General features: G+C 39.9%; 1 protein-coding gene across 9 annotated transcripts in view; it reads right to left on the bottom strand.

Moving 5' to 3' along the window:
• Positions 1-26741, bottom strand: part of THRB (thyroid hormone receptor beta) — a 166492-nt gene that overhangs the window by 74057 nt on the left and 65694 nt on the right. The window contains exon 1 of one of the 9 annotated variants that reach the window (XM_038174584.2): positions 9077-9200. The exons of 6 other annotated variants lie outside the window; for them this stretch is intronic. The gene's annotated coding sequence lies outside the window, so the exon portion shown is untranslated. Of the gene's footprint in view, positions 1-3733; positions 3822-4665; positions 4829-9076; positions 9201-26741 lie in introns of those variants that run through there. 2 more of the 9 variants (XM_038174588.2, XM_038174587.2) reach the window with 2 other exon arrangements.

The following is a 26741-nucleotide window of genomic DNA, read 5'->3' as shown; positions in this document are numbered from 1 at the left end:
ATTACAGGCACAAAAATCCCATAGGTCAGAAGACAACGATCCCACCCCTTGAATTCAGTCACGTATAGAGTGAAATGTGGAGAGCGTGGCGTTTTCCTCTAGTTCCTTCCCAAAAATTCCCAATGCTTGTTTTTGGCTTCTGATGGACACTCAGTTCTTACTATCTATTAAAAACTAGCACCTTCTGCCTGACTGCTAGCTGGTCCACCATGACCATAACTTCTCCATGTAAAAATCTTAACATTTACTCTCACTGAATTACCTCTGCTGTTTTATTGCTCAGTCACACTGTGAGTTCCCTCTGCAACTCTTCTCATTTGACTCTAGCACTGTCAGCAGGCATTATTAGTTCAGTTTAGCCCCCCTTTTCCATATATCAAACCACCCAGACTCTTGGACAGATGCCTACAGGACTCCATTGGTAACTTCCCTCCATTGTAAAACTTGACCATTTACTCCCCTTTGCTTCCTAACTTTTAACCTGTTATTAATTCAGGGCAGGAGTTTCCCTTTCATCGCACGACAGCTTTACTTCTTTATGAGCCTTAAAGAAGCCCATTGAAAAGTTCTGGAGATCCAAGTAGATAACTGGATCACATTTTTTCCCCCAAAACACTTATTCCCTTGGAGAACTTGAAAATTTTGACTTCTCCCTGTTAAGCCATGCCATTTTGCCTGCATGATGGAAAACACAATCCCAGCTTGTAATTGACTCGCTGTTCCCATTCATTGCACTTCACAGCACTGACCCGTAACTGTGGTTCAGTAACACTCATCATACAGGTCAGCTCTTTCTGCACACGTGACAGAGTTTTCTGGCTGCCAGAGAAGAAATGGTTATGAATTATGTTTGGATTTTTTTTTTTTTTTGTATTTTTATAAGAGTATTATTTCCTGTATCCATTTTTTCTTTACTTCTTTCTCCAGTGCAATAAAAACAAATGTAGGACAGGGAGAGAGGAGAAAGCCCTCAATGTGGTGAAGGAAGCTTTCTTGAAATTCATTGCAAAGGAAGTCAACGAGCTTTGCACTATAAGAGTAGCCCAAAATGAAGGCTTCCAAGCTCATGGATGACTTCAAACCTTCACAGGGCAGAGAAGGAAAATGCAATGCCTTAAGGAAAAGAGGCTTATCAGAGTAGCTGTGAGCCACCCCACCATTACCTTCCCTCTCTGCCTTGTCCCTACTGCCTGCCGGACAGCTTTAACCCAGATCGACATGGACACCAAAGTCTGAAAACCTGACAGTGGTAGACCCCCCGGATATCCAGGCACAACTGAGGAGTTCAGGGTCCTTGGCTCTTGGGGAGCACACCCTATCTGCTGGCTTCAGCAACCACTATGGAGCTGTTTGCCCAGAACACAGGGGGCATCGGGGAACTGCCCCCTGGGTCTAACACAGGCTTATCTTAACCAAGAGAATTTGAATTGAATTTTTCATTCAGAATTGTAATTTTTCCGTTTGGAATTTCATCCTAGTGCTCTTACCCAGTTCTGTTACCAGAGATAATAAAAATAAAGGAATACAGCAATATTGCCACGCTGCATTCGACACTGGAGCTGTAGGTATAGGCTGATGATTTAACACTGCTTTTTTACTGTAATGTCTAAAGAATTTTGGCTGGCTGGTAAAGAGGATAGCAGACAAAGGCCAAAGTACAGTTACTCACACCCTGTTTTATGGTTTGGTTTTTCTCATGTTATGACATGAGATGCAAGAAACACAGCACAAAGGTTTCTATCAGCTAAAACAGAGAAATGCATGATTCCTTACAGAAGAAAAATCCACAGCGATATTCCAATAATTATTACTGACTTTATCTTTTGAGATGGTTATGACTATTCAAATATATTCATAAGATACGATATATGCATACACAGAGAAAAACAGAAAAAAGCTTGTCAGCCTAGACAATAATTGCAACATGCTGAAAATAGTTCAGTTGTAGCATACTATAAACAACTTGAATTTCCTTTTAGAAGTGACTATATTGTTAGTTTCATGTTCATCCAAATAAATTATATACAGATCAGCTAGTACTTACTACAAGGGTGATTTTTTTTCCTACCGTTTTCCACAGTTAGAATTTTACAAAATAATTCCTATAGATCAATCTTGCTAAAAATACTTGAAAGCAAGGCAGTAAGAGCCATAGCTACTCTTTCTAGAGATGTTTTCCAAGCAAAATCCAGGTTCCAGTTCCCTGTATTCTAATGCTGGCAGTCTGTTATTTTTCCTCTAACTGTCTGACCAAGATTCCAAATCTGAAAAAAAAATAATAGTAAGCTCTAAGAATATTCAGGTCTAGAAATGCATGCTACAAAAAAACACTTTTACCCTAAAATAGCCTTCTTTAATTTTAGATGTGTTTTAACAGAAAATAAAGGCAAGGTCAAAACAAATCCAAGCACAAAATTGGATGGGGGAGGAAGGGGGGGCTTTCACAGATTAAACTATTATATACTACAGAATTTTGCATAAACCCATAAATAGGTAAGACGGAAAACAAAAACACATGAAAGAGTTGAAAAATGAAACAATGTAGGTTTTAAGAGCCAAGATTAATCAACTCTCGTTTCTTTGAAAAAGAGCATTCCAAAAAAGCATCACCAAAATGTGAGTGAGATGCCACAATAAAAAGATGTATTATGTACCAACAAATACTTAGTGTTTGAAGAGGCATCACAAAAACTGCATCAGTCTTGAAATAGGTATTAAATCCCATAGCAGACAATCCTTAGTTTAACTGGGTACAAAGAAAAGTGGTTTAGATGTCAGTTTATCTATATTCAGCTTAGAGAAATAGGAATTTGCTTTATTTGTATTTATTTTTTGCTGGTGGTAAAAAAAACCAGAAGAAATGGGATTTTTTGTTTAACACAGCATATCTTTGCTGCGTTAACCTGAAAGAACTTCTCATTCTAAGTCTCAGCTCCACACATAAATATCAGAGGGGCAAATATCACAGATAAAACCAAACCTAGTTTAGTCTTTCTGCCAGGACATATCACAGGCAGGGAGTTAACTTTTCACTTTCCAAGTCACAAAATATCAAGTTTTGTTACATTCTTTGAAATGTTAATATTTAATTCCCTTTTAGCATCCTTTACAACTCTCACCTAATTTGAGGGCAATAGGTTACAGTAACTTTTATTACTGCCCTGGACACTTTTTTTTTTTTGGTATGCTTTTATGTTGTGCCAAAATTGCCTAAGTGCATATGAATTAGGTGGTTTGGTTTCATTATTATTTTTTTTTTTTTCCTGGTTAAGAATGTGTCTACATTTAAATGAATGATCTTGCCTTCTGCCTGAACGTTCCCCAAGCAGCATTTCTGACCATGTCAGCATCTCGCTATTGTTCCTGTCCATACCCACTGCATCTGTTCCACAGAAGTTACATCCCCCCGCCAGCCCCATAAATCACACCGTGTTTTACATGCAAGCCCCTGACGGAACTGAAAGCCACTGACAGACTGTCCCCGACAGCCCATTGAGAAGGTGGCAGCGACGTGACCCAGGCTGGGCACCACGTCTGCCCTCCTCTGCCTGGTCGGCTCTTGCTCTGGCAGAGGGGAGTCCAACAGATCTCTGCCGCCTTCTGCCTTTCAAAAAGCTTCCTGAATGCCACATCTTGAAAAGCACAAAGAGGAAGCGCACATTTAGGAACGGATCCATTGGCTGCAGCGCAGCCTGCGGAGCAGCAAGAGAGAAAAAGCAGAGAGAGGACTCACCACGATACATCCGCACGTAGGGAGCACGGGTTTGGTAGCAACCCTCAACAGCCTGGAAGCTGATACTCTTTTTCTCTGGTCTTTTCCTTTCTCAGTCCCCCCCACTCCTAATTTCCCCATTTAAGGCAGAAAATAACAAGGCAGAAGACGCCAAGAGACTTTCATGACATAAACAATAAGGCCTTCCTGTGCCAACATTTCCTTTAAAAACACTTGCCAATAAAGCTCCTGGAGGCCAGTGAGAGAAAGAAATGCCGAAACAGCCGTGACATGAACTTGGCATATTTTCTGACTCACTCACTTCCCTTGAGACAATCCCGCCAAGAGAACGTTGAAGGATAATGGGAAAAGAAAATTTCTTCCACAGCGCAGGGCTCCGGCTACCCGTGCTATACAAGAAAACTGCCAATTAACTTTATTTCTGTTTACCTACAGACGCGCTCACGCAGCCACCTCCGCTGGCATGTTTCCTGACTCACACGCTTGTGTTTGCACATTCATCTTGCAATCCTGATGTCTGAAAAAGGCGAGGAGGCTTTTTTTTTTCCCCCTTTAAATACTGAGAATCCCTCACTTGAAATAATTTCTGAAAAGCAGGGAGAATGATCAATAATGTATAGAGGGAAGTCAAACAGCTGGCTGTTTCAACTATTACATCCAGTTTTCCTTTTCCCTTATCCCTGCTATATCTACCTCTTTAGTGCTATTACAATTTTTAAGTGCCGGGCACACCAGCCAAAAAAACATGAAGAATATCTGTATCTGCAAGATGCTCTATCTGGAATGGAAGTTTTTCAAGATCACTTTGCTTTGTTAATCCATCTCAGTTTGAGTAATATCCCGCTTCGAAAATGCAGTGGCAGGTTAAGGATCAGAAATTGGAGTCCCTTTAGAAACCAGCATCCTGCAGGCACAACCGCACGCTCACTCACTCGCTCCCGGGGTCAGGCTGTCCCTCGTCCGAAGTTTCTGTCTCTCTGGGGAGGGGGGTGTTTGATTACAGGTCTCAGCGCTGCGATGGGGAGATGCCTCCTCTTCCTCTCACACACATCCAGTTGTGGGGACTGCACGAAGCTCCAGCCGTCCCAGCGCACGGACCTCACATCCCATCACTGCTCACGCTCACTCTGTGTGTCTGAGAAGGCAGCCGAGGCTGCCAAGTGCTCCGCACTCGGCTGAGGGTTGTTATTGTTGCTGGGGTTTCTTTGGTTTTGCATTCGACTTCTTAGATTAGCATCAGGGTATCGCATATCAAAATAACCACTAGTGAGGGTTTGCTGGCCTGCTCAGAAGTGAGGGTTCACCATACCTACAGCTGCATAATTTCACTGTAATGTAGTCTGAGATCATACCCCCCTTGTTTTATACTCTCTAATAAGTTACTTGCTTGCTGCTCTAGCACTTTGCCTTCTATTGTGCTCAGCCAGCCTCCCGATGATCCTCTAAGAGCCTGCCTACTCTTGAAGACACTCAGCAAATCCATCCAAGCCACCGTCCCTCCCAGTCCACCAGAGCTACTCTTCTCATGGCACTGCTTGATCTACCCCTGAAAATCTGCTGATACAGCAACAGCACCTAGTGGTCACAATTTACTTTTTTTTTTGGCATTGCCAGCTAGCATGGCTCTGCTTGCAAAATACTGTAGCATGCTATAATGTATATAATCAATGGTATGATTTATCTACCAGCTCACCTTTACTCCTGTTAAGCACCTTGTCAACACGCGCATGTAGTGCAGGCCTCTTTTTTCTAAACCAATTTTTCTGTCCACTGGCTAACACTGGTTTGTTTTTAGGCTTGTTTTCATCAAAACCTGAGAAAAGAGGTGTTTTTTGTAACGACACCAGGGTGAATCGTCTGTGGTTGGTTGGCAAACTCTGAAATTCAGGGCTGGGACAGAAATATTCAGAAAAGCTGACTTGCTCAAGAAATGAAAGCCCTTCTGACAATCTTCCAGAGAACCCCTGAGGAAAAGGGAGGGAACCAGAGAGACTCAAGGAAAATGGATGGGAGCCCAGCGTGGAGATTCAAGCCAGAGCGGTTCCTGGCCAAGAAGGAAGGCTGGCAAGTAGACAAATACAGGCTTTCATAGGCAGCATTGTAAACAAGACATTAAAAATATTAATCCATTTAGATTTCAAGCACCGAGATGAGATTTACTTAAGAAGCAGAATTATGCTGGTAATGGCTCCTCAAACATTTCAGCTGAATGTCAAAACTTTTGCTCAACTGTATCAAGTGAAAACACAGGGAGCTGTTGACACTACAATATTCAGACAGTCAATCCTATGGCAGAGCTGGAAAAACACAGAGGAAGGCAAAGGAAAGATTCAGCCTTGGGCAGAAACTCAAGCCCTTGCAGGGAAACTGCATTCACAAATTATTTTTACCTTCATTTCTGCACCAAAATAATAAACCGAAGGAGTGAGATAGTTTCTCAAAACCAAATTTCCTTGCAGAAATCTTTTCAAATAAAACACAGATTACCTCTAATAAAATTCTTTGTTTTCAAGTAGGAACTGTTATCTTGAACAGATTGTCTTTCCGTGTGAAGGTTCAAAAAAAAAAAAAAAAAAGAAAAAGAAAAAGAAAAAGAAAGTATTAAGTGTTCAAAGTTTATTTGAAGTTTCTTCTTTCCTACTGGAGCCATTATGCATTATGTCTTCCCCTTTCCCATTAGAAGAGGGACACTTACTCTACATGATTTTTTTTTTTTTTAAAGTCGTTGGAAATGCCATCTCCACACAAAGTAAACAGGCATTCAGGACATCTCAGAATCCATGCTGGCTACCAAAGCACAGAAAGCTTGAGACACAGAAGATGTATGTGTTTTTGGTGAGCATGGTCAGTGTTAAGTCACCTCAAGTCGGACGTGAACAGAAGACTCACAGGTCATCTTCTATGCACTGGTTCACAAGCTGGTGTACTGAGGGGCAAGCACATCAGGGGAGGTTACCTGGCACACAGGGTATGAAGTAGTGCCTTAAACCATGAGAAAAACATGGGCTGCAGTCACTGTACAGGATTTGGGAACAGAATCAGGAATGGGAAGATTCCTTTTACCAGATTAAAGGGAAGACCAGTATTTCTTGAATCAACCAAGCTGTCCCTTCTGTGAGTCCTCTGTGCCTCCGCTCAAAGAGGTCTTTTTCCCTCTCAGTAGCACCCATGATCATTGTAAAAAGCCAGGCACAGAGTGAGATATCTCAGATCAAAGCACTAGAAGTAGCCTAAAGTAAAGGCTAAAATTCTCCATTATAAGAAGCATTAACTTAGTAACAAGGATAGAACCGCATCCTATCTCTTGTAACCAAGGACAAATTATATACCCCTCCAAATTATACTTCTTATCAGGATCCTCAAAAAAAAAAAAGATTAAAAAAAATAGTAAGCTCTTTTCCCTACTTACATCTTTAGCCACCCACAAACTTATCTCAAGCCTTCCTCAGCATTTGAAATGGAAGATCTGAGAAAAGGAAAACCTCAAAACAGGGTTAAAGAAGGAATAACTTCATTCTTGTTAGAAAAAAAAAAAAGATTAATGTTTAAAGAATCTGAAATTTTATAACATTTTAAAGATTTAAATGCAAATGCAAGTAGCAACACATGAATTATAGAAATTCTGTAGCACTGCTCATCTTATGAATCATACCATGAGATTTGCTTTCTGCACTCTCAATGTAACCAGAATGAAATACTGGCATCTGAGATATCTTGAAATGATATACAACCAGCACATTTAATAAAATGCTAAGTAATTAAAATTAATGATATCTCAGATACATCTGTTTCAAAATGTTCTAGTTGATGGTATTTTTATTAAAGCCCATTACATACCACAACCAGTGCAGCTTCACAGTCTGGGAAGTCTTTTTCATCATTCAAAAGGAAAAGCCATGAGCGAAACGCTCCTTGGCAAACAGGAGCTCGCACACCGAAGCTGCAGCATTATCCTGGCTTCCTTACATATTAAGTACAGGACTATGTTCAAAGTAAACATGTGGTCATAATTAAATAATAATTATGACTAACATTTGTGTAACACCATTCATCCACACAGTTTAAAGCACAAGGTAAACCTATAAACAATGGGTCTAATCCTGCACCCTTTACTCATATAATACCATTCAGTCCAAATAGCCTATGTAGATCTTGTCTACACAGAGTTAATTGTTCTCAATTACCTCCATGTCTTAACAGCCATTCCAGCCTGTCTTGTTTCCATTTAGCTTAATTCGCTCACTGCTTACCACAAGTGGATGCCATCACTCCGTTCTCACTGATTTAACATCACTTTTACTACATGGATCCCACACTGCTTTTCAAATCGCATGTCTCCTACATGCTTCTAACAAGGCAAATATCCTATTGCAGATGGGGAAATTCACCTGTTCTTATCATGCTTAAAGGACTGATCATCATCCTGAGCGGTATCTGTAAACTCAGGACGTACAATTTCTATTCTCATACCTACATCACACAAATAGTCTTCTTCATGCATCACAGTCCAGAATAAAACCACAGGAAATGGTTAAGAACAGGGGAAAATTCTACAGTTCCTAAAAATATAATGTATTTGGAAGCAGACACGCTAAATCCACTTTTATGCATCTGCGGTACAAACGATGTTTGTTACGAAGAACTGATGTTGCTAAACAAGTTAAAAAACAGAAAGAACTTGTAGACCTTCCTGATGTTTTGGCGTCAGTCTGGTGTGACAGTCAAAGAGCTGGAGAACAAGGCTGGAGACCTGGAATACCTCAGTCATATCTCATTTGGGCTCTGCTATCGACAGTTATTTCTTTGCTTCAGCTGCAGTATCTGTAAACTAACCCATCGTCCATCCCTCTGATGGATCTTTTGGAATTCATAAAAATCTTTATAGCCCTTTGAAGACAAATACTCTTTGCTAGAACTAGCTATTATTTAGCTTTTATCATGTTTCCCTGTCTGCCTTAAATTTCGCAAAGAAAGCCACTGTCACATCTCACTTGCACCTTGATTTAGTATATTTTCCTTCCAGTTTTCATCTTTCTTTGCAAGAGATATGCTGAATTTTAGCTTTTACTTGTATTCCATGTAACTTTGGCATATGTCTGAAAAGACTGTGTTTTTTTTAGTATCAGACAAAAGCACTGCAAAATGCTATTCACTATTGAATTGCCAACAAAGCTCACATTAACACAACAGTGAAATAGAGTTATTTCTTCTCCTTAAAACCTTCTAATAGGTTTAGGTATTTCTGTGATTTGAACATTCAGAAAAAATCACAATAATTGCCTTACCTAGGCACAATTTAGTTGAACCTTAAACAAATCTAATGGCAAAAAAAGGAATCCTTACAGTAGAAGAAATCCTGCAGACGTCACTGCAACTACACGCACACTGTGTAAGGACCCATCATGAATCCATGAGAAGCTGTGAGGTTACTTGCTAACCAGGACACAGCTCTCCTTGTTCACCAGTAACACCTCTAGCTCTGCACTCTTCATCCTGTATTGTGCCTGTGATATAAAAGACTGGAGTGAAAATAGGGACATTAATGGTTTAATCCACAGTGTATTAACAGCTGAGTTTTAATATGTGTTGCAAGGGATGCGCTGTATCAAAGCGCATTGCCTCTGTTTGTGAGCTGGCTGGGGATGAAGAGGTTTGCTCGTCCTGTCCCTGGTACCCTCTGCCAGCACGGACTAGCAACGGGCAGGAGAGTGCTCTTGCCCTGTCCAGACAAAAAGCAGCAGAAGTGCTACGCCAGCTCCTGCCAGGATGCCCACAGCAGCACTCCTGCTCCACGGCACCTCCTCACTTACTGCTGCACTGCCCAGGGCAGGACGGCAGCTGTAAACACTGGGCAGTTTCAGTCCCTTGCCATGATCTCGACAAATGCAGACTTTTCTAGGCTCAACCTTTAGTCAAGGCAGAGAAACCAGTAGCAGCTCTATTCAAAACCATGCTGGAGCCTTCTCTGTTCCCTGTCTGTGCCCTTGTTTTGGTGTCAGGCCAGCAAGAGCCTGCACCCCTGCTGGCAGGAGCATCTCTGGCACCCTGACCCACCACAGGGCAGGCAGACAGTGCTGAACCCTCCCAGGGACGGGTGTCACGCTGCTGAGCACTGCAGAGCTGCCTGGGAACAGAGACCCTCAGCACTACCTCTTAGCAAATCTACAATCCTGGAGGATTTGCCCACAGTAAGACACAAGTGACACCACTCTCAATGTAAGTCACCGATGCACCGCTCGGCACTGGAGCAAGTCGTGCAGGGCTTTTCTAGGGTCTTCCTGTGGCACTGAATTTTATCCACAAGGGCTGAGAAACCTGAAGTGAAAATGGACAGTATATTAAATGAAAGCATGCAAGGTAAACAGGCTTGGTCATTTAGGTTTCCAGAGTTGCTTCTGAGTAAAAAGTAGTTATCAGATGTGACACAGCAGCAGGCCAGTCCATGACTAGAACTCCCCAGCAGTGGTATTTGGCACTTCCTTTGGAAGTTTCTGTGTTTAATACTAGAAATGCAGAATCAAATCTGCTTAAGTATACAAGGTGAATTCATCAAAAAGACCAAAAATTTTAGCTTACATTACTATGGTATACATAAATTTCAGCAGCTCAGGGGTGTTCCTGATAGGAAAAGCAGCAGTGCCAGAGTGTAAGAGCCATTTCAGGCATCTTAGCTAAATGCCCCTGAGTCAGAGTTGGATATAAATGCATTTAGGGAGGATACAAAAAAATGTTCAGAAGCAGAAAGTAAGTCAAAACTTTTTCCAAATCCAATTAGGACAAACAAAAAGTACAAACCTCATTTTTTCTTTCATTTGAAATCAGTCACTTCTTATTGCTATAACTGCATCTCACTATCGCCCATAATTTATTTATCATATGATTCACTTACACACATACCCTGATACTATCTGAGTTTATCATACCACTGATTTTAAAATTTCATATGCTGCTATTCTGGGGCTCTTGCTTCCCTGAAGATGTAGTACTCCAAATCCCTGCTAGCAAAAAGGATTCTGAACATCCCCATGGTTCACACTTCTGACATGGAAGTAAATCTAGTGCACAGGAAAAATGCAACTAATATCAAAACATTTATTCAGACCTGAACAAAATGCTGGTTGCATTTAGCACTAAATAATAAACAGGCAGAAGTCACTTTTCTAAGAGACAGGACATATCTCAGTGTAAAACACAGGCTAGGTTCTGAAAAGATCCTTCTATTAGTCTAATCTCACTGGATTGGATATTTTTTTTTTTCCAAACTGAGATTATGCTGAGATAGATACCCAGACTAGGTAAGAGTTTAACTCAGTTGTCCACACATGACCTCAGGTATCCTCCCTGGCCTCTGTTGGCTGCTCTGGACCCAATGGGAGGTCACGTGTAGCATCAGCCAGGCTAGATACCAACTTTTGGAAATCCCTACTTGAACTAATTTGCTCATTCTAAAACATTTTGAACCTGGACAATGTTTTCCCTCCAGTTTCAGGTGGGCTGGGTGTTAGGACCCTTGTAGATCCAATACATATTTCCAACTTCTGGAGCACCACAGTGATTCTTGCAGATCTCAATTTCTCAGCAGAGCATGTGGGGTTAGCTTCAGCTAAGAATCTGAGGTGAACAAGGATACTTCCATATTCCACAAGCTTTGAGACTCCTCTTCCTGGGGTGCACACATGCAGCAACCACAGAAAAAAATCCACCAGCATCCTCAAGCAATTTCTACTATGCTAGGATCTAATAGAGATCATTGACCATGTAGAAATGGCAATTCCTTGCTATCTGTCCTTGAAATGCTGCCTACCATGACACCTCAAACCTTCAAATTGAAAAAAAAAAAAGGTAACCCGATGAGGTTCTTCCTCTTTGGATGGTGTATTTCAACTTGAAGCCATAAATACACCTTCCTTTCACTCAAATTGCTTTTTTAACAAAACATGTTTCCTTTTTCCAAAAAGGACACACAAACAGACTAATTTTTCATATAAACTATAAAATGTGATGCTTCTACCTTATAGCTGTATCATCTTCTAATAAATGCTATGCAGCTGTGGGGGGGCACTTTCTGAAGGGAGGAAAGTCCTAGCAAACAAAACACTCTTAGTAGAATGCTGAATGGTTTCATTGAGTATTTTTAGTCTGGCCTCCTGAGATGCTCTGCAAACATTTGCAAAACTCTAAAACAGAGCCAGGGTTATGTCACTATCTTCGGTACAAATAATTTGTTAGGAACTATTTTGTTCTGGCAAAGGGATATATCAAGAGAGGATGAGTGAACTGGCTTGTTTTCTTTTGGATTAAAATTGTTTGTCAACTGAAGGCTGTCTTTATGAGGAAAGAGTAAGGTGCCAAGAAGTACATTTCACCATGCCAAAATTAAAGGGAGGAGTTCAGAAACAGTCTTTTATTACCTAATTAGTTTTATCAAATGACACAGATCGACAAACAGGAGATAACTAATAGGAAAAAGGGGTCTAATGAAAAAGTAAGTTATCAGCTGGATGCTCTCCAGAAAACAATTATCTCTCTAGGTAAACAAGTACTGCTGTTGGGAGGTCAGACACAAAGTGCAAGGAATGGAGGTCTTCTCAGGATACCAGCCCTCAACGGAACTGAAAAGGAGGGAAAAAAAAAGCAGTAGCACAATCTACACTGAGTAAAAGGGATGACCTGTTATGAAAAGGATCTAGTATCTTTAGATACATTTGTTCCTATATGGCCTATAGATATTCTACCAGTCTGTTTCGTCTTTGTTATTTTTTTTAAAAAACAAACCAAGTACGGTTTGCTAGATCAGTATCTCTATTCAAAATGAAAATTAGGACTACAGTAGGAACAGCCACATTCACCTGCTCAAAAACAAATTACCAGGATAACATTTTACAGCTACCAGGGAAAATGGAGGCTCACAGATCTTATTTTATGTTGATTGACCCTACAATAATGTAAGAGATGATCAAAAAAAGCAATACTGAGTTTTAGATAATATTATGCTTTACCCAGTATCACTGAATACTGTATCAGGAAAGTATTTCAAATATACTTACATTTCCTTTTCATTATTTTTCCCATTGCATGACCTAAACTAGTCAGACAATTCCAGCTCAGGTGTTTCACATTCAGATTACATCAACTTTTAATTCCTAATTTGAACAATATTTTCATGTTTCCTATTATTACTTGCTTATCTAATATATACCTACAAATATGCAAAAGCTGTCTGATTATTTTAGCTAGTAAAATGACACCAGACAGCATAAAGACATTTAAAAAGTCTTGCTGGAAAAAAAAAAATCCCCAAATAAGGGTTTAATTGACTAAAGATTTGTGCCCCCCAGCAGCTTGAAGAAAAGCAACATCAATTTTTATGAACATTCTTTGAGAATTATAAGTGATGCAACAGAAGAGTTTTATTATGCTATTCTTTCCCCGCACCCTCCCTCTTCCTCCATCATCACTTAATCTGAAAACAGATGGGGCAAAGAATTTATGGGGAAGTGCAGACCCCATCTATTGGGGTGTACAGTTTGCTGCAGAACAGTGGGGACCACAGGGAAGTTTTAAATATGTAATACATGTAATAAACTGTAGCAAGGAATGCTAGAAGCAAAACTATTGAAGGAACCTAAGAATCAGCCATTCCAAATGAAAATACCAACCACTGCCACCCAGAACTATGTTAAGAACAGGCTAAGACGTTTACGAGGCCCTAACACATCCTGGGCAGGGCTGGATGATACTGCTGGGAAGTCCTGGTCCATTGCCAGCATGCCTTGCCCTACATGGAAGAGCTGAGCTAGGTATGAAGTCCTCGTTAGGTTAACGTGTCTAGATGGCCCCGCATTGGGCTGAGAGCACCTGCCGGGACACAGCCTTCACCCTCCAGTGACAAGTGACATCTCAGACTTAGTCCCTCATGGCCCCTTCCATGGGACTGCCGACACTTCCACCAGCTTTACGTTGAACAGGTATCACCACCCCACGTCTGCATGGACTTAGAGGTATGACACTGGACTGGGGGGTGGGGGGTGGGGGAGGGTCCACAATAAGATAATCAAGGGGAAAAGAAGGAAGTAAGAGTGCAGTACTGGAATGCAAATGAATGAGCTCACACAGGCACAAATAGAAAGCAGGTTTAGTTGCAGAACTGAATAACCAAGGGAACTTACTCCATCTGCCATCCATCTTTGAAGCCCCACAAAGGAAAAGACTGCAAAATTCATGGTCTGTGCAAGTCTCCAAGTGGCTCTGCAAGGAGCGGGGATTCTCTGCCAAAAACAGTCAGCCTTCACTTTCTTCCAGAGTCAGTCCTTTGCTGGCAAGCCTTAACCACTTGCAATACACAGACCTGCACGTGGGGAGGTCACTGACCATGATCAGCACGTGTGATGCAGATCTCAGTGCACGAGAGTCAGCTTCTCCCCTGCTGTGTGATCATTTGTTTCACAAAACACTGCAGTATGGCTGTACTCCTTCTCTCCTTGCCCCACCGCTGCCTCCTTCTCACATCACTTCCCATCACGCTAGGGCTGACTGCAAGGCATGGTGCCGTTGGGCTTGAGCAAAATGATCCTGGGCTCTGCACACTCTGAAAGGCTGGTGGAGGAGGAAAAGCTGGGCCAAGCCATGCTCCTGTGCCAGGACGGTGAGTAAAACCAGAAAAGTCACCACCATTCTCATTGCAACCATCTGAAGATCCAGCAACCCACCTTTCCTCTCCCTACAGAAGTTACACAGACAGCAAATTACCATTTTAACTGTGCATCACTTCTCTTACTAAGGGTTTCCAGCAGGATTTGATCACATGTGCCATGCACAGACAATGAATTTCCACATGCTCTGCTTTTTTTTTTTTTTTTTTTTTTTTTAATTTTCCCTCTTGTATGCCCTAAATGACAAGCATCTACCAGAGAACTAAGTAGCAGAGATTCCTGAAATCAAGTCCCAAATCCAGTTGTTTAATGTTGGACATTGATTTTCTGGGTTCAGTCAGGCAACCCAAAAGTATACAGCTCTGCTGATAACACTATGAAATGACTGTCCCCATAAACGGGTATACGTCCCAGGCTACAGCCGGAGCAGCATACTCAGGAGAAGAATTATCCGTGCTCAAGTTGCAGTTAACACCCAGGTTCATATGCTGCTTTCCAGAAAGAAAAGTTGGGTCTAAGGTCGTAAGGCAATAAATCACATTTTGTTTTGGGTCAGCTTACTGTTTAGGACACGCACTCAAAAAGAAAAAGTATTAAAGGCTTTTTGAAATCAACAGTGAATGATTATGTGAGGGAAACGTAATGAAAACAACAGAATCTTTTAGCTAGGGGTAGGGAATATTCAGCCAAAGCCTTCGTCTGCCTCTTGCTGAGAACAACGCAATATGAAAATGGCCAAAATTATGTATTAGAAGAATGAAGACTGAAGGCTTTCTGCTAAATTATTGTTTTCCTGAGTTAATTGCAATGCAGCTTTCTATGTCACAACAGCGTTTCAATTACTGACCCTTTATAAGATAAATTCACTGTACATTTTTGAGGATTTTAGATTTTGTACTTTTTTTTTTTTTTTGAGGATTTACATGTTATAATTACTCTAATATGTCTCATAGTAATGGTTATAAATGACACTAAGCACTTGGTCCTCAGTTTGCTGTTCTAAAACTGAAACTAGGCAAATAGTTGATAACCAGTTAACAGGTTTAACAACATGCAATTAGCTGCAGCCATATTAAGACAGAGCGATTCTTGTGCACTAAAGAGGATTATTTAATTAAGTGATATGCAATTCAGAAGAATGCCGTGCCTAACAGACTGAGTCTGAAGTATCTGATGAAGAGTCTGAAGCCAGAGAAGGGCCGCAAAGCTGGGGAAGGGTCTGGAGCACAAGTCCTGTGAGGAGCGACTGAGGGAGATAGGTTGTTCAGTCTGGAGATGAGACTCGGGAGACCTTACTGCTCTCTGCAACTACCTGAAAGGAAGGCACGGGGAGCTGGGAGTCGGCCTCTTCTCACAGATAACTATCGACAACACAAGAGAGAATGGCCTCAAGATGCACGAGGGGAGGTTCAAGTTGGAAATGAGGAGACATTTCTTCTCAGAAAGAACGGTCAGGCACTGGAACGGGTTGCCCAGGGAGCTGGTGGAGTCACCATCTCTGGTTTAAGGAAAGTTTGGACGTGGTGCTTAGGGACATGGTTTAGTGGGTGACATTGTTGGTAGAGGGTTGGTTAGACCAGATGATGTTGGAGGTCTTTTCCAACCTTAATGATTCTATGATTCGGGTGTGTGCTATTTGCACGTATGTTCAAAAGAAGGTTTTCCTGCAAATTCAATACTCATAGGTGGCAACTGTAACAGCCTGTTACCAAGGATTATCCAATGCTTCCCATAAGATCCAATTTTCACTTGCTTATAATTTTGCCAGACTAATTGTTTGGGCTGAAACTTTCCATGTTGGATGTCTGCCTCAGGCTATTTTGTTTCTGACATCAGCCAAAACCGTTTGCTGATTTCCAAGATAAAAGCCAGGAAAAAAAGACATTGTTTTACAATGAGAAAATATCTGGTAGCCTCTCCTTCAAGAATCCCAACATCCTCCTTGTTTTAAACAGGGAAAATAAAGCACCTTTGGCAGGCCGGTTAAAGCCAGCTAAAAACCTGGTGTTACCTCAAACCTTGGCGACTTTGGTGAGAGGTGATGAGTTGAGGGTACCTCTGACCATCCTTGCACACATGAAGGGGACACAAGATGGCTGTGCAACCAGTGGTGGGAAAGCTGTAGGGCATGCAAGCAGCAGGAACTAGAGTCAGTTTGGTTAGCATAGGCAAAATCCCTGTGCCCTGTTAAACCACTGCACACCCATGCAGCTCAAACCCTGCTGGAGCCCACCGCAGTCAGTGCTGGGACACCTCCAGCCACCCCACAGAGGTCCTCAGCTGCTGTCCTCATTGGGGGATGAGTGCTCAGCCTCAACACAGGAGGAGCCTGAAAGTTTCCGCTGATTCCTGCAGTGATTTTCGAGCAACAGCCAGAGCAAAATAGCAAGGGTTGGCCAACCCTTTACCTTTCTTGCGTTGGTTGCTCAATATGGAGTAGGCATGGCTCATGTAACTACACTAATGACATGAGCAGAAGGGCAGAAGACTTCCTGTGACTGTAGGCTCAAAGTACTACCCAGAAATTATACTTAGACATAGAAATGTACTAATTTAAAACATTACCTACTGATTATAATCTTTTCTTTGTTCTTTGTCTTTTTCCTCTCCAATCTTCAGTTCACTTTCTATATCATTTATTTCTTCTCTTTTAAGCAGTGAAACACACCTTACACAACTACCTGGTTATACAACAATTCAGCCTAAAGACAGAAGAAAGAGAATGCTGGCTGTGAAGTTTGACCCTCCTTTTGTTCCTGCCCTGTCCATTATCATTTATTCCTGCAGAAACAAACTTCAATGCCCATTATGACATTATGACTATTTTCATCGATTATGCACTTATTAATTCCAACTTTCCTTCAGCAAAGAAAATCACCTCCTCTCAGGAGAAAGATGATTTGCAATTTCACAATAATTGCGGCATCTCTTAAGTAGTTCTAATTTTAAAAGGACAAAGTACATCTCATTTCACAAGGACAGCAGAACCATTACACAGCGCGGTGCTGCTACAACCTTTTCAGAACACAAGCATTTCCTTAGAGACAGAAGAAAAACAGATCTAATTCTCTCTGAATTATTTTTCTTAGTGTTTAAGAACAGAAGCATATCGAGACTTCACATACCATGCATCTCAGAAGACAAATGCATAAAAACGAGAGATTTGGAAAAGTTAGGACCCTGAATAATCTTCCTACATCACTTCCCTACATGATTTTAATGTAAAGTAACAGATGACATTTGGAATATTTTGGTGGTGAAAAGGAACACGACAATAACTTAATTTCTGCAGCACCCGAAGAGATGGATTTGATAAGACACATCTTCTGCTCCCCAGTCTCCTTTCACCAGTGCGTGAAACTATTCCCACTGGTGGTGCCTGCCTAAGCTCCCAGAAACATGGCACAAGCGTGGCCCCGGTTGATACACAGCTTCTCCTCCCCTTCAATTCTGTCTGCATTCAGTCTTAATACTTGTCACTGACATCTGTTTCTTCCCTACAAAAATTAGCTCTAGAAACAACAGGGGAATCAGAAATATAAAATCACTTGTACCACAGCTACCTGGTTCACATTTGATCCAGTTGCTAAACGGTCTACTAAAGACTTGCCAGATCTGGCCCAAAAGTTGCCATCAACAAATTATGACAAAATGTGTGTTGATGCACATAAAGTGAAAAGAATTGCCTCAGAAAAACAACACAAAGCACCAAGTGAATTGGAAACGGCCTGTGAAAGGCAGAGGGCATGCACTGTAGCTCTTTCATGCTCTGGTTGTTTTTGTGAGGTTGATTTATGTATAATTAACAACTTTTATCCTGAAAATAATTTGATTTGAAGCTGTGCTATCGTTTTTACCCCCACCCTCCTGCCACAGAGGCATAAAGCAGCACAGCTCAGGGTGGTAACAACCAAAATATACTGCCACAGTACAAGTCCAAACTCTTCGTGCTAGCACAAAATCCCACTCTCATGTCTCCCTCCTGCTCCTCCTATCATCGCTGGGATGAACAAAATTCATAAACCGTAACTCCTAGTCTAATACTGCCTTGGCCAAAATTCAAGCTCGATAATTAATTACATTCTGCCTCTCTGAATTCCCACACTAGGTTGACTACGAGACATAACTTTCCTTTCCTCTCCTAGACAAGAAGTTTTTGTATTGCTAACGGTCATGATATTCCACCTCAGAGAGCTGGCAGGTGAACTGGAGAGAAAGAAGAGGTATGTATAATACTTGGATAAGATGACAGCAGCAGATAAAAGAGAATAATATGGCAGTAAGTTTGAAGATTATGTCAACCCAAAAGCTAAATCATTGTTCTCTAATTACACTTTCTGTAAGAGAATGAAAGCACAGATGATCACGCAGGACAGGCAGCTGTCAGGACGTGGTGTCTGTGGGACTGTAACACAGACTGAATGATTTGGGATGGCAGAGTATTTCAGACAACTCAGAAATTGTTACGAAAAGCTGATAAATCTGTAAGGTAAAACACATTTAACATAGAACTAGACCCTGATAAAACACAGAAGCCATCCAAACCACTTCAGTCTGGAGAACATGGAGCATTACAACTATAGTATGCCTTTAGACAGCCATAGAAAAATCAGTATTTCATGCCACTATTCAGTAAATTACCAGTATATCAACAGAAGGTAAACTATCATGCTATCCACGCTACACACATAACAAACCACTCATCATGCTGGGATTATAATTGGAATTTTCTTCTGAGGCTGATAGATGAATACTATAACCTTAAGTAGCACTCACACAAGATTTTATTTATGGCATATTCCACATGTATTTGTAAAGGACTTAATTAGCTTCTTTTCCTCCTGGTACAAAAAAAAAAAAATAAAGCTTGCATCATTATTAAAAAAAACAGCAACAAAAAAATCATAAGGCAAGGCTGCTGTGAAAGGTTGTGGTAATAGTGCATCTAGTTTGCAGTGCCAAAACCTGGTCAACCCAGTGCAATTCTTTCTGAAAATTTGCATTATCTTCAGAAAAACTTTCTTTGTTCCTGCCTGAATTCAGCCTGTCATATTTGCTTTCTGTGCCAGTGTTTCAACGCATGGCCTGCACCTGCAGCCTAGAGGTTGTATGTATGTAACACATTAATATATGGTTACAAACTACTTTTTAACGTTGATCAGAGTACTACAGAGAATGCATACACTGTGTGTTGCCAAAAGCATAGGATCGTTCTCCATGAACCAGATGGTAACTTTCGATCTTCTGTTTCTGTTTAGTTTTGGTGTCTAAAAATGTCCTTCAATTCTAAATCACAAGCAAGGTGATTTCAATCCAACTTCACTTGAAAGCTGGTGTTGGAACAATTAATTCAATTCTGGTCCAATTGTCCATTCCACTCATTTTCCATCTGTAAGAGTAAAGCCTCCACATTTTTATTCAAATAAGGTCCAAGATGCAACAAGTGTAATATCCATGGCATACTGCATGCATGTTCAGAAAGGCCCTGTGCACACTGTTGAGATTTACCTCAACAAATTCAGGAGTCTGCCTCCAGAATCTGGGTTACCCATCCCAGTCAACAGCCCCGTCATGCTAACTGTGCAGAAACTCAGGACAGCAGCTCAGGTAAACTAATTAGTATCATCAACTTTTGCACAACAAATCAATGTTCTTCAGCAGCGGAAATGCTGGGCACATAATACATGGGCTGAACGAGATGGTTAAAACTCAGAATTTTCGGAGCATAGAAATGGTAAACAGAAGGCTTGGGGTTTTTTTTTTTTTATTTATTATTCTACACATTGACTTGGTAGTGACTATAGGGCTTAACATTAATTCTGCAAGAAAAATGTTACAAGAGGTTTATATCTTGGTAATTCTAAGTTTTATATTTCACAAGAAACAGGAACATGTAAAAAAAACTTGTACGTTGTTTTTCACATTTTATATAAAAGTTTAAATCACTCCATGCAAGAAAGCAAGTATAAAAGCTATGACAAGTACCTGCTTGTCTAAATATACATTTGTTACTGGTTGTAAAGAATGGACCCATCAAAGACAACCCCTATGGTAGCCTTTATTTCAAACTGGGGTCTGCTCTCAGAACTCTCCCACATAAAAAAATGTAAAAACTGGCAACAACAGCTCACAACACAAGAACCTGATTCACACTGCTCCTCCTGATCAGCTCACTGCTATATATGTTTTCTGTTCATTTCAGTTTCTTAACTATTTATGCCAGATATGGTGAGACTACAACATGCTGTGCTTCCACAGTGTGTAGTGGCATTTTTTGCAGGTCTCCAGTAACCACCTAGCATGAGTTAATTTCTGTCTTTTCTAGAGCTGTGATATAGTTTTGCTGATTTAGGTGCAATTATTTTCAAATTACACATATGGCAATTGAGGGAAATGCAGTATTACTGAGTGGGTAGTGTAGACGTCCCAGTGCTTTTTTTCTTTGCAGTAGGTGTTTGTTTATTGAACATCATCATTTGATTTAGAATGGATTATCACACAACTCTATAAGCATGGTCATCAGCATCATGGTTTTCTTCCTGCCATTTTTCACCTGGGAGAGATTTGCAATATATAATAAAAGAGCTCCAAAACCAAAATGCATGAAAAAGCAACGACAATTACAACACTGTAAATCATTTTTCATTCCTCCTCTTGGTCACAAAATGTAGTTACAATTGAATTTAAGTGTAATGCACATATTATTCTCACAGTATTTTGCACGTGCATCAAGTCTCTCACCTATAGATCCTACTGCTCTTTAGAAGTTTAAATTTATGCCTGCAGGCTCCCTACGATAGACAGCTATGAGAACTAGATTCTATGACTACTGTTGCACCAGGACACATAAAAAAGGTGCTATACTTGAAATGGTTTTCCCTGTTTGAAGAGAATTCATACATTTCAGACAATGCACTGAACAACCCCTCACTTCCATCTGGCATCTCTGACAGATTGCGTGGAATTCATGCTCCTAAACTTGGGGTGATCAAAGCAGGCTGAAAGTAACTGAAAAAAGTGATTAATTTACCTAGGCTACGCTTAGCTCTGGCTGGGTATCCTGATCAGGAGGAAGGCAGGACAATAATTATGCCAATCCTATAGAGCATTAAGCTGATATAAGAATTGAGATCCCAAAAATTTCTAAGAAAATGTATTTAACAAGTCGCAATGATAATGATGAAACACGTTGCGCTAAAATGGCCAGTCCGTTTCTCAGAGATTTCTAGAATACCCAAGACTCGGATGAATCTTAGTAATTTAATTAGCAACAGTCTGATGTAAGTGACATGGGAAGGATTAAAAAGCTTTCTTGATTTCTAAGAGTAGACCGGAACATCACTTGGAAAAATGACTCTTTGATAATTTTTACCCTGCTGATAATTTTAGTTTACTACATATATTTTTAATCCGCATGATTCAGTTCTCTGTTTCCTCATTAATTTTACACCTGTTGTCATGAACTGTAGCTGGCTAACCTGGCTGTTTGATACCACTGTGAGCAAGAAGAGAATGAGGTTTTCAGATTTCAACTGAAAGACAGAGGGATAAAAGAAAATACACAAACAACTAATCAAAAACATCTTGAACAGAAATGTTGAAGTATCTTACACAGAGGATCCATTATGTTACAGAATTACTGTACATTACATAGATTGCATAAATGACTCTTATATTTTGTTTTATTGACATGGTAAATTATCAGTCTTGCTCACTGTAATACAGACTTTTAAATTATCTGTTCAGATTTATCAGCACAGCTAGATTTATTACACACACGTAGACACCTGTTTTTATAAAACAGAACTACTGTGCCAGAACGACAATACTGGAATCCTCTGGCTTTCATCCAAGAGGAAAGGCATTGAAAACTGCTCTGAACCTCCCTAAGAAGTCTTCAGTTTTATAATGAAGAGATCATCAACCAAAGTAAAGGACATTTTAACATCTGCTAATCCTCACATTAAAAAGGCTAAGAAAAAATAGTAAGTTTTGATCGTTTGAAAGACAAGATGAATACCAAGGCAATTTCTTATTGACTGATACGTTTGCTGCCTATCTGGTACCCTTTTCAAGGAATATTTAATCTTATAATGTTGGAAAAAGTCAAACACACAAGGTTGAAAAAAAAAACACCACTAACAACAACAACAAAACACCAAGATACTAATATGAGTTTAAATGACAGAATGACTTCACTCTGCTCTCCCTGCTTACACCTTCCCAGCAATCTCTTCAGGGATTTCCTCCCACAGGAGATACCCTTATACAGCCATGTCCAGAGCCCAAATGGGACACATTCAGTGACATCTCAAGTATCACTGCACATCGGTGTATCGGCAGCTGACCCAAGATATCAGTTACACTCCAAAACACAAGACTGCAACCAGTCAAAAGTACTCCTCCTTTGTTAGGAGTCTAATGGGAATATTTAAAGAAAGTAACCTCTGGGGTATTCCACACACACTGCACCACTAGATAAACGGACATTTCCAAAAGGTTTTTGTAACTCTGCCTACCAAGATACCTGTCTTTACTTGTGCACTCTTTGGTACTGCAGTTAATGGACTGGCCAGTATCAGTCCAAGTACAACAGATTAGTAAAACAAATCAAGACTAAAATTTCAAAAAGATAATCCACTTGATGGATTTCAAGGTCTGCAGTTCTGAAGGTCAGCTACTCCAGCTCTACAGCCAAGCTCTCACACTACACCAAAAACTCCTTTTGAAATTTCCAGTTGATTAAGAAGTATTTATACATACAGAAAACTTAGTAATGTTGTCTCCTGACAAAACTAGTTGGAACAGCGTCTCTTCATGTTTATAGTTTTGTTTATAGTTTTGTTTTAATATTTCACAAGTGTGGCACAGAAGTACAGTACCATCACTTGTTCAAAGCCAGTTGTCCAGATAGGGGTGTATAGGGAAGTGTAGAGATGTTATTGTGTGGTGTAAAGGCACACAATAACAATTGCACTCCTCTGTAGAAGTTCATGAGGTTCATGAGTGTGGAAATACATTTCCATTCCAACTAAGCAAGAAGATTTATTTTATCTAGTGCTAAGTGGAATAACGGACAAATTCTATCTCAGGGCAAGACTGATTTCCAGAGGTGTTAAGAACAAACATCAATAGATGAGTATTTTGATGTCCCTGTGTACAGAAGATATAACCCCATATACAGGAGAAAACAGGAAGGAAGAGATGATGCTCTTGAGGTATGGTTATTGCAGGACTTTAACAAAAAAAGAGCGAAAGGGAAGAATACACCTTTGGGTACTGCCAAAAGCATGCTTATAGTTATGAACCAAGGAAGTTCTTTTAGAAGTATACAAAAAGGATTTTAGTGGTAGTGGTTTTGTGCCTTTATTTATTTATTTACATTCCACATTAAGAAAAAAGTCTCTCTTTCATGAATATGTTAAGAAACAAATTTTGATACAAATAAACTAACTACCATATAGAATAAGATGATGATTGTTACCTGTCAGTTATTGAATGTTCTACAGATAACAATGACTTATCTCTAGTAGTGATATGCTTCAGCCTTAGGCAAACTGAGATTTCTTTTTTAAAGTGCTCACAGAGGAAAGAGTTACCACACTTGTCTAGATAAATATTTCAAAGTTCAGTCAAGAGGTTTACTTAAATTTTAGACTTCATTTTGTCCTTTACTTTTAGGGCTATTTTATCTTATTTTCCTTCTTATTCTTCCCTATTAAAGCTCTGTGTTTAAGTTTTGTATACTTTTCTGTATGGAAATTAAAAAAGAAAAAGCACTTTATGACAGTGAAAGAGAAATACAAAATACATAGACTGCTTTGGAGAGCTGCAGTGAAAGAACGAAATAGTAGCGTTACTAATAAAATCAACAACTAATAACCACATGTTTAAGGATTATCATTATCTGGTCGTGCTTGAGCTAACAAGCAGAATAACAAACAATTTCATTTTTGAATGGCACTGTCAAACAATTTTAAGAGAGTATTTTCATGTGACCATCCTCCTTAAGAGTTTTGTGGAAACTGGAAATGGGAGGATTTTATTTTCAACATTTCTGCTCCTGCTGTGAACATGCAGTAACTGTGTTAGTGGTCCTGCTGAAAAGAGTTAACATCTGGTATTTGCTGTAAAATCGCAATTACAAATACAATAGAATTATCTGGACTTCTCAAAAGAGAAGAAGAAATAAGACAACTGAAACTTGATATTTAGCAACTCCAAGGAGATTATTTCCTAGCTCTACACTTACAGCTTACATGTATCATCAGAGTCACAATATAATTATTACTCATTTTGCGCTTTTACGAACAGAACGCAAAGGGTCAAAAAATCTGTACTGCCAACTCCCAACACATTTTGTGGCATTGATAATGCTCAACAACACTGAATTCTTACAGCTTCTTCAAGCATAGCACAGAGATCATACCTATTAAACTAGGTAACTAAGTTCTGATCACAACAGCAAAGGTTTGAAATGTCTTCATAGAAATTATTTCTCCTGAAAAACTGCATTTTTTTTTTCTTTTTAGAAAAAATGCCATATCAAGGAGTACACTAAGAACAGAATCCTGTAGTTTAGTATATACATATTTTTCCTTTCATTCATAAATGAATCTTTTGTGCTAAATAACAAAATAGCACTATATTAACCTGCATTACTCAGTTCATTTACTAAAGCCTGTTCAGCTAGTTGTAGTGTGCTGAATCTACCTCTTCGTGGCCATCCAGGAGCCATGCACAACCTTGACAAATTGACATGGTGAATTTGCTCCCCAAGATACTAGGAAATCAGCATGAAGCACCATGTTTCTACCGACATCTGAGAAACTTCACATAGTCATAGCCAGGTCAAAAACACTCATGGTCCAAATCTAGATGAAAGTCTGCAATTTAAATAGCCCTGACCTAGATGTGAAAAGATAGTAATCCATAACCACTAACCTCATAACTTTTTAGGGCAAACTATATTAAAAAGTCCCATTCCAATTTAATCTCATTTTTAAGTGAATGATTCTCAGTTTATTGCTGTTTCAGTATACTCAATTTGATTATCTCTGTGATGACAGTGGAAGCATTTTTGTGAGCTGCAATCTGAATGCTTTTGGAGATCACCAAATCTCACAGTATGCACATTAAAAAAAAAAAAAAAAAAAAAAAACAAACACAATTTTTATATTTGATGTCAAGAGTAACAGTGATCTATCACTTATTACAGGATGCAAAAAATGTAATAACTGTAGATGGGAAATTGTGAAGTGTAATACAGAACTACAATATATACAAGCAAGCAGCCTTCAGATCATTGTATATTTTTACTAAGGTTATGAAATTGCTTGTACAAGTGCAGATCGCATAACATAGTATTACTTTACTGATGTATAATTTGGATGCTGCACATTCAAAAGAAATGTCATAACGCCTCACACAATCCAGAAGTGGAAACACTTTATTCTTCCTGTCAAACAATTAGCTGCTTCTTTCTTTTATCACTGAAAGTGAGTGCATGAATATTAAGATAACTTGGAACAAAATGACCTGGAAATCAGATTTGTATTTGGGCTGAAAATTCATAGCTAAAACCAGATAACCTAAACAATCTTTTCCTTTGTAATATATTAAGAAATATTTAATTGGAGGAAAAAAAAAAAGTACAGAGCTCCTGCAACGTCTGCAGAGTTTATTTTGAGCCTTGTTCACCTTACACAGAACAGAATGGTTTCAAACAAAAACATATGGAAACCTCTGAGTTCCAAGGGTAAAATCTGGCAACAAAGAACTAAAAACAAAAGGACGGTTTCAGCGGCAGACATGCTTTTCAGGAACGGAGTTTGCTCTGTGTTTTCCTTACAAGCTGCTGACGCCCTCCACAAGAAACATGATTATTTCAGCCTTCTGCTGCAGCAAGTGGTGCTTACTCCCCAGGGAAAGGGGAGCATTGCGTCCAGACATCGTCACCAACCTGATGGACAATCTGGTCTCCTCACTGGGCAGCCAGGAGAGCTGCCACAAAATCGTGTGCCAGCTTGTGCACGGGAGGAATGGATGCCCCGTCAGGTTCTGCCTACAATGCAGAAAGATCAGATGGGGGGCTCCCCTCAAGGGAAAGGTCCGGGGCTCACCATGCTGTGCTTGCAGCTGGACTGATGGTTTGTACAGGGGACAAATCCTAACTGCATGGACGTAGAAAGCATTACCAGAGCTTGAAACAAACCAGTCATGGTTGTGCTGCAAAGAGTAACCACATTCCAGCAGGAGATAACCACCTTGAAACATTGGGACTTGAGAGCATTTATTTCATGGAAACAAGCATCAGTTTATTTTAAAAAAAAAAAAAAGTTAGAAGTAAATGTTGA

Source organism: Anas platyrhynchos, chromosome 2, assembly GCF_047663525.1.
Source record: "Anas platyrhynchos isolate ZD024472 breed Pekin duck chromosome 2, IASCAAS_PekinDuck_T2T, whole genome shotgun sequence".
Lineage (NCBI taxonomy): Eukaryota > Metazoa > Chordata > Aves > Anseriformes > Anatidae > Anas > Anas platyrhynchos.
Note: the sequence above shows the minus strand (reverse complement) of the source record. Positions and strands in the feature narration are given on the sequence as shown.